The 8,278-nt window shown below is 38.3% G+C and overlaps 1 non-coding gene across 1 annotated transcript; it reads right to left on the bottom strand.

The window, feature by feature from the left end:
* Positions 1-7,800: 7,800 nt before the first annotated feature.
* On the bottom strand, positions 7,801-7,907 carry LOC132651600 (U6 spliceosomal RNA). The gene has a single exon (XR_009589187.1). It is a non-coding gene; the product is annotated as a U6 spliceosomal RNA (small nuclear RNA).
* Positions 7,908-8,278: the final 371 nt, after the last annotated feature.

Raw genomic sequence — 8,278 nt, 5'->3', positions numbered from 1 at the left:
GACCATCCAAAATGGCATGTTGGCAAGCAGTCATCTTGTTGTAGTCCTTCAGCAGAACTGAGAGCTTTTCATATTTAAAAACAAGTGGCAGGCTGAGAGAGGGTGACAGAGAGAGCAACAGAGACAAAGAGCTAGAGAAACAGATTCAGAAATACTAAGACCAAAATTGAAAGAAAAAAAAACATATAAATTGACAGACACCAAGAGACAGAGACTCCATTCTGTCTGTTTGCTTTAATTGGCATATCAACCACTAAGCACACCCTCCTATAATTTAACACCTAAAGAAATTATACTTTTTCATATTTTTTATTTTAATTTTTATCAATTACACTTTATTCACTTTGTATACATCAATAAACCCCTCCTTCCTCCTATCCGAAAGCCAAGATCCTTCCCACTTATCCATGCATGCACCTTCCCAAGTCTGCTGATCGGGGAGGTCTTCCTCTCCTTCCTTTTGATCCTAGTCTATCAGATCACATTGGAGTGGCAGCATTGTATTCCTCTGTGTCATGTTAAGGCTGCTCCCACATCAAGGTGTGGTTTTCAAACACCATGTCAATCAGAACATGTCAGAGGCATTCCATGTTCCTATTACTGTGGAATTCCCATGGAAACTGAACTGCTATGGGCTACAACTGTGCAGGGGCTCTAGGTTATCTTCATGCATGGTAATTGTTTGGAGTATGAGTCTCAGGAAAGTCCCATATGCTCAGATTTTTTGGTTCTGTTACTTTCCTTGTGGAGCTCCTGTCCTCTCCAGATCTTACTATTTCATACTTCTTTCATTAGATTCCATGCACTCTGCCCAATATTTGGCTGTAAGTCTTAGTATATGCTTGGATAGTCTTCAGGGTAGAGCCTTTCAGAGGCCCTTTGTGGTAGACTCTTAACTTGTTCCCTGTTTTCTCCTCCTTCTGATGTCTATCTTCTTTGTCTTTCAGGATGGGGATTGAGTATTTTATCCAGAATCCTCCCTCTTGATTAGTTTCTTTAGCTGCACAGATCTTAGTAGGCTCATCATTTATTATATGCGTATATGAGTGAGTATATACCCTGTGTTTTTCTGCTTCTAGGATAGCTCACTCAGGATGATCTATTCCAGTTCCCACCATTTATATGCAATTTTCGTAATTTCCTTGTTTTTTTTTTATTGGTGAGTAATATTACATTTTTGTAGATGTACCACAATTTCTGTATCTATTTTTAATTTGGGGCAGGGCATCTGGGATGTTTCCAGGTACTGGCTATTACAAATAAAGCTACTACAAACATGGTTGAGCAAATGTCCTTATTGTGTACTTGAGCCTCTTTTAGATATAAGCCTAGAGGTGGATAGCAGGATCTTGAGAAACCGCTAATCCTACTGGCTGAGAAAGAAACAGACTGATTGATTTCCACAGTGGTTGTACAAGTTTACATTCCCACCAGCAGTAGAGGGCTGTTCACCTTTCTCCACATCCTGTACAGCATGAGTTGTCACTTGAGTTTTTTATCTGGGCCATTCTGATGGGTGTAAGGTGAAATCTAAGGGTCATTATGATTTGTAGTTTCCTGATTGCTAATGACTTTGAGCAGTTCATTAAGTGTTTCTATGCCATTCCATATTTCCCTATTGTGAAGGCTCTGTTTAGCTCTGTTCCATATTTTATTTTTTATTTTTATTGTTTTGAGCTGGATCACATATCTGGGATTTATTTTCAAATGGATGTTACATCAAAGGCTTATTTTACACTTTGTGAATGACACTGACTTTATTACTAGGTTTTGTAAAATTATTTAATTATTTTTTTAATTTTATTTTTTTCTTATCAGTTACATTTTATTAACTCTGTATCCAAGCTGTGTCCCACTCCCTCATTCCCTCCCAATCCCACCCTCCCTTCCTCATCTCCACCGTGCCAAGTCCACTGATAGGGGGGGACTTCCTCCCCATTTATCCGAACCTGTTTAATCAGGTATTTTCAGGACTGGTTGCAAAGCCCTCCTCTGTGGCCTAATAGGACTGTTCCTCCCTTGTGGGGTGGAGAGGTCAAAGAGCCAGTCATTGAGTTCCTGTTAGAAATAGTCTTTCTTTCCCTCACTATGGGAAACCAATTGGTTACTGAGCTACCACAGGCTACATCTGAGCAGAGGTTCTAGGTTATATCCATACATGGTCCTTGGTTGAATGTCAGTCTCAGAAAAGATCCTGTGCCCAGATATATTTGGTCCTTGTGGAGCTCCTATCCTTTCCCCATCATAGTAACTCCCCTTCTTTCCTATGATTCCCTGTACACTGCTGAAGGTTTGGTCATGAGTCTTTGTATCTGCTTTGAAAACACTGCTAGTTAGAGTCTTTCAGATGCACTCAGTAGACTCCTGTCATATGTTCAATGTACATCCCATCTGTCTTTCTAAATGAGGATTGATCATCTTACCCCATGTCTGCTCTGTTGATTATCTTTTTTAGGTGTATAGATTTCATTATGTTTATCATATCTTATAGGTCTATATAAGTGAGTATATACCATCTTTGTCTTTTTTCCTCTGGGATAGTTCACTCAGAATGATCTTTTTTAGATCCCACCATTTGCCTGCAAATTTCATGATTTCCTCCTTTTTGATTGCTGAGTAGTATTTCATTATGTAGAAATTCCACAATTTCTGTACCCATTCCTCCATTGTTGGACATCTGGGTTGTTTCCAGGTTCTGGCTATTACAAATAAAGCTGCTATAAACATGGTTGAGCAAGTATCCCTGTTGTGTACTTGAGCAAAGTTTGGGTATATACCTAGCAGTGGTATAGCTGGGTCTTGAGGAAACTATTCCTAATTGTCTGAGAAAGCACCAGATAGATTTCCAGAGTGGTTGTACCAGTTTACATTCCCACCAGCAGTGGAGGGGGGTTCCCATTTCTCCACAACCTCTCCAGCATGTGTTGTCATCTTGGGAATCATGTTGTCAGCATGAGTTTTTCATCTTGGGAATTCTGATGGGTGTAAGGTGAAATCTCAGGGTCGTTTTGATTTGCATTTCCCTGATGGCTAATGAGGTTGAGCATTTCTTTAAGTGTTTCTCTGCCATTCGATATTCCTCTGTTGAGAATTCTCTGTTTAGCTCTGTTCTCCATTTTTTAATTGGATTACTTGGTTTACTGCTTTTTAGCTTCTTTAGTTCTTTGTATATACTGGATATTAGTCCTCTGTCAGATAAAGGGTTATTGAAGATTCTTTCCCAATCTGTAGGCAGTCACTTTGTTTTGATGACGGTGTCCTTTGCTTTGCAGAAGCTTTTCAGTTTGATGAGGTCCCATTTATTGATTGTTGCTCTTAGAGCCTGTGCTGTTGCTGTTCTGTTCATGAAGTTGTCTCCTGTGCCAATGAGTTCTAGGCTGTTCCCCACTTTTTCTTCTAACAGATTTAGAGTATCTGGTTTTATGTTGAGGTCTTTGATCCACTTGGTCTTTAGTTTTGTGCACTGTGAAGCCACTGTGAGCCTCTTTATCCTTCTGCTCTACCACAGAAGGGTTAAGACAGTGTTTGCCTGAATGGATTGGGTTTTCTCAGCCCCGATCAGGTTGGGGTACAGACAATGTGGTCTGTGGCTGATTCTTCTGGACGCCTCCTGCCTCCTCCCTCCTCTGAAGAGGGAGTAGGGATTTTGAGCTGGGCGTGCAGCTGCTCTTTGTGTGCTGCGGGAACTCAGTTGTGATGGCGGAGGGTACCCATTGTCAGGGAGACCTTCCAGGGAAAGACTGGGTTACCAGTGATCTAGCAACTTTCCTTCCCTGTGGGGTTTTCTTGGGACTGGGACTTCCAGTTTCTGGCACCCTTGTGCCCACCAATCAGCCTGGGAAAGTGATCAGGACACCCAGGCGTGTAGCTCCTGCCTGGAGACCCAATGTCTGCATTACCCGGGATCTCTTCTGGGTTCTGGCTGTGTGTCCCTAGAGTGGACCCAGCCGATTCCCACGCTGAGGGAGCCTCCCCTCACCTGGGAAACACGATCGCTGTAGTTTTAGGGCCCAGAGTTCAGTCTCCTGGTCTCTCCACGAAGAGTGTTGTCCTGCTTCTCAGACACACTGTTCTCCAGTCATTGCCAGCTTGCTCTGTTCCATTTTTTAATTGGATTACTTGATTTGTTGCTTTTCAACTTCTTTAGTTCTTTATATATACTGGATAAAATCCCTCTGTAGCATAGAGGATCAGCGAAGATTCTTTCCCAATCTGTAGGCATTCATTTTTCCATTTTTTTTTTTTTGGCATCTTTGTGAAAACTCAGGTGTCCATAAGTATGTGGGTTTATTTCCAGATCTTCTATTTGGTTCCATTGAAAAACCATTCTGTTTAAATGAGAGACCATTCAGTGTTTATTACTGTTGCTCTATAGTACTTGAGATCAAGGATGGAGATACCTCCAGAAGATCTTTTATTGTAGAGCATTGTTTTAGCAATTCTGAGTTTCTTGTTTTTCCATAAGAAATGAGAATTTTTCTTTCAACTTTTCTGTAAAAAATTATGTTGGTAGTTTGATGGGAATTCTATTGATTCCATAGATTGCTTTTGGTAAGATGACCATTTTTACAGTGTTAATCCTGCCAAGCCATGAGCATAGGAGGTCTTCACATCTTCTGATATTTTCTTCTAATTTTTTCTTCAGAGTCTTGAAGTTTTTTACATACAAGTCATCGACTTGCTTGGATACGGTTACAGCAAGGTACTTTATGTCTTCTGTGGGTTTTGTGAAGACTATTTTTTTCCCCTAATTTCTTTCTGAGCCCTTTTGTCTTTTGTATACAGAAGGGCTACTGATTTTTTTTTTTTGAGTTATTTTTATATCCTGCCACTTTGCTGAAGGTGTTTATCAGCTGTACAAGTTCCCTGGTAGAATTTTGGGGTCACTCAGGTATATGATCTGCAAATAGTAATAAATTGACTTCTTCCTTTCCAATTTGTGTCCCCTTGATCACCTTCAGTTGTCTTATTGTTCTAGCAAGGACTTCCAGAATTTCGTGGAAGAAATATGGAGCAAATGAGGAGCCTTGCTTTGTCTCTCATTTCAGTGGGATTGCTTTAAGTTTCTCTACATTTAGTTTGATGTTGTCTATAGGCTTGCTGTATATTGCCTTTACTATATTTAGATATGTGCCTTGTATCCCTGATCTCGCCAATACTTTAACCACGAATGCATTATGGATTTTGTCAAATTCTTTCTCAGTATCTACGGAGATTATCATGTGTTTTTTGTTTGTTGTTTGTTTGTTTTTTCTTTCAGTTTGTTACTATGGTGGATCACATTGTTAGATTTCCATATACTGAACCACCCTTACATACCTGGAATGAACCCTAATTGGTCATTGTGTTCTTGTATTCAGTTTGCAAGTATTTTGTTGAGTATATTTGCAACAAAGTTCATAAAGGAGATTGGCCTGAAATTCCCTTTCTTTGTCGGGTCTTTGTGAGATTTAGGTACCAAGGTGACAATGGCTTCATAGAATGAATTTTGTAGTCTTCCTTCTGTATCTATTTTGTGGAATAGTTTGAGGAGAATTGGAGCTAGCTCTTCCTTGAAAGTCTGGTATAATTCTTTGCTGAACCATCTGATCCTAGGATCTTTTTGGATGATAGACTTTTGTGACAACTTCTATTTCCCTAGGGAATATAGGACAATTTAATATATATATACCTGGTCTTAATTCAGCTTTGGTAAGAGAAATTTATCAAGAAAATTGCCCATTTTATTTAGATTTTCAATTTTTGTGGCATATAGAATTTTTAATTAAGTCCTAATGATTAGATTTCCTCAGTGTCTGTAGTTCTGTCTCCCTTTTCATTTCTGATTTTGTTGATTTGGATGGTGTCTCTCTCACTTTTAGTTAGTTTGGCTAAGGGCTTTTCTATCCTGTTGATTTTCTCAAAGAACCAGCTCTTGGTTTCATTGATTCTTTGAATTTTTTATTTGTTTCTAATTGACTGATTTCAGCCCTGAGTTTGATTATTTCCAGGCATTGACTCCTTTTTTTGTGTGTCTGCTTCTTTTTTTAGAGTTTTTAAGTGAGCCATAAAGTTGCGTGAATGAGATGTCTCACATTTCTTCTTGAAGTAACTTAGTGCTATGAACTTTTCGCTTAGCACTGCTTTCAGTGTGTCTCACATGTTTTGGTATGTTGTGCCTCCATTTTCATTGAACTCTAGAAAGACTATACTTACTTTCTTTCTTTCTTCCCTGACCTAGCTATCTTTTAGTAGCAAATTGTTCAGTTTACATGTGTGTGTAGGTTTTTTGCTATTTCTGTGTTGTTGAGGTCCAGCTTTATTCTGCAATGATCAGATAAGATTCATGTATACCAATCTTCTTGTGTCTGTTGATGTTCACTTTGTGACCAACTATATGGTCTATTTTGGAGAAGGTTCCATGAGATGCTGAGATGAAGGTAAATGCTTTTTTCTTTGGGTGTAAGGTTCTGTAATTGTCAGGCCCATTTGATTTATGATCTCTGTCAGAGATATTGTTTCCTTGTTTAATTTCTGTTTTGCTGACCTGTCTTTTGTTGAGAGTGGGCTGTTGAAGTCCCCCACTATTAATGTGTAGGGATCTATGTGTAGTTTAAATTTTATTAATGTTTGTTTTACAAATGTTCCCTTGTATTTGGGGCATAGAGGTTCAGGACTATAATGTCTTCCTGATGAAATTTTATCTTGATGAGGATTAAGTGTCCTTGCCAAACTCTTTTTATTAATTTTGGTTGAAAGTCTATTTTATCAGATATTAGAATGGCTACTCCTGCTTGCTTCTTGGGTCCATTTGCTTGGAAACTCATCTTTTAGCCTTTCCCCTCAGGTAATGTCTATTTTTGTGACTTAGTTCAGAACAGATTGCTGGGTTTTGTTTACATATCCATTCTGTTTGTCTGTGTCTTTTTATTACTGAATTGAGTCCATTGATGTTGAGACTAATGACCATTGGCTGTTAGATCCTTTGATTTTGATGTTAGCTGTGGTAGTAAGTTTGTGGGCTTGGTTGCTTTTTGTTTTACTGTAGTGAGGTTATTTCCTGTGTTTTCTTGTAAGTAGCTAGTTTTCTTGGGTTGTAGTTTTCCTTCTAGTGTCTTCTGTAACACTGGATTTGTGTATAGGTATGTTTGAAAAAAAATTTTTTTCATTGAATATCTTGTTTTCTCTGTCTATAAGGACTGAGGGTTTTGTGATGTATAGTAGCCTGGGCTGACATCTGTATTTTCTTATGGCCTGCATGATATTCGTCCAGGCCCTTCTGGCTTTCATAGTCTCTGTTCAGATTCAGGTGTGGTTCTGATGGGTTTGCCATTATATGTTACTTGGCCTTTTTCCCTTCCAGCTTTTAATATTACTATTTGTTCTGTATACTTACTGTTTTGATTATGTGGTGTGATGATTTTCTTTGCTGGACTAATTTATTAGGTGTTCTGTAGACCTCTTGTATTCTTATTTGCCTCTCCATTAAGTTGAGGAAACTTTCTTCAATGATTTTGTTAAAAATATTTTCTGGGCCTTGGAGGAAGGAATCTACTTTTTCCTCTATTCCTTTAATTCTTATATTTTGTCTTTTTATTTTGTCTTAAATTTATTGGACGGTCTTTATCAGGATTTTTTTTTTATTTAACATTCCTTTGACAAATACATCAATTTCTTCCATTCTAACTTCTACACTTAACTTTCTTTCTTCCATCTCTTATAGTCTATTGACTATGCTTACCTCTGTAGTTCCTATTTTTCTTCCCTAACTTCTTTTTCTAAACAATTTCCTCTCTTTGGGTATTATTTAATTTCACTAAAAAATGTATGGAATGCTACGCAAATTTTCATGTCATCCTTGCACAGGGGCCATGCTAATCTTCTCTGTATTGTTCCAATTATAGTATATGTGCTGCTGAAATGAGCACCACATAATTTTTTCAAGTGGTCATTAATAAAGTCAAGTGTCCTTGACTTGTGATTTTCTTATTATCACAGATTCCATTATTAATTGTTAAATGCACAGTGAATTATTTTCTGTGAAAATGCTCCCTGACCAAGGCAAATCTTTGAACAAAAAGCATATCAATGGGACATAGCTTATACTTTTAAAGAGACCATTCTATGATGTCATGTCAGCAAGCAGTCTTTGTGTTGTTGTCCTTCACCAAAACTGAGAGGTTTTCATACTGAACCATAAGGAGCGAGCAGAGAGAGGAAGACTAAAAGAGACACACAGAGACAGCTAGAGAGGTGTCTGGTTTTATGTTGAGGTCTTTGATCCACTTGGACTTTAGTT

Source organism: Meriones unguiculatus (assembly GCF_030254825.1).
Source record: "Meriones unguiculatus strain TT.TT164.6M chromosome Y unlocalized genomic scaffold, Bangor_MerUng_6.1 ChrY_unordered_Scaffold_23, whole genome shotgun sequence".
Lineage (NCBI taxonomy): Eukaryota > Metazoa > Chordata > Mammalia > Rodentia > Muridae > Meriones > Meriones unguiculatus.
This window is presented reverse-complemented; position numbering and strand designations above follow the sequence as displayed.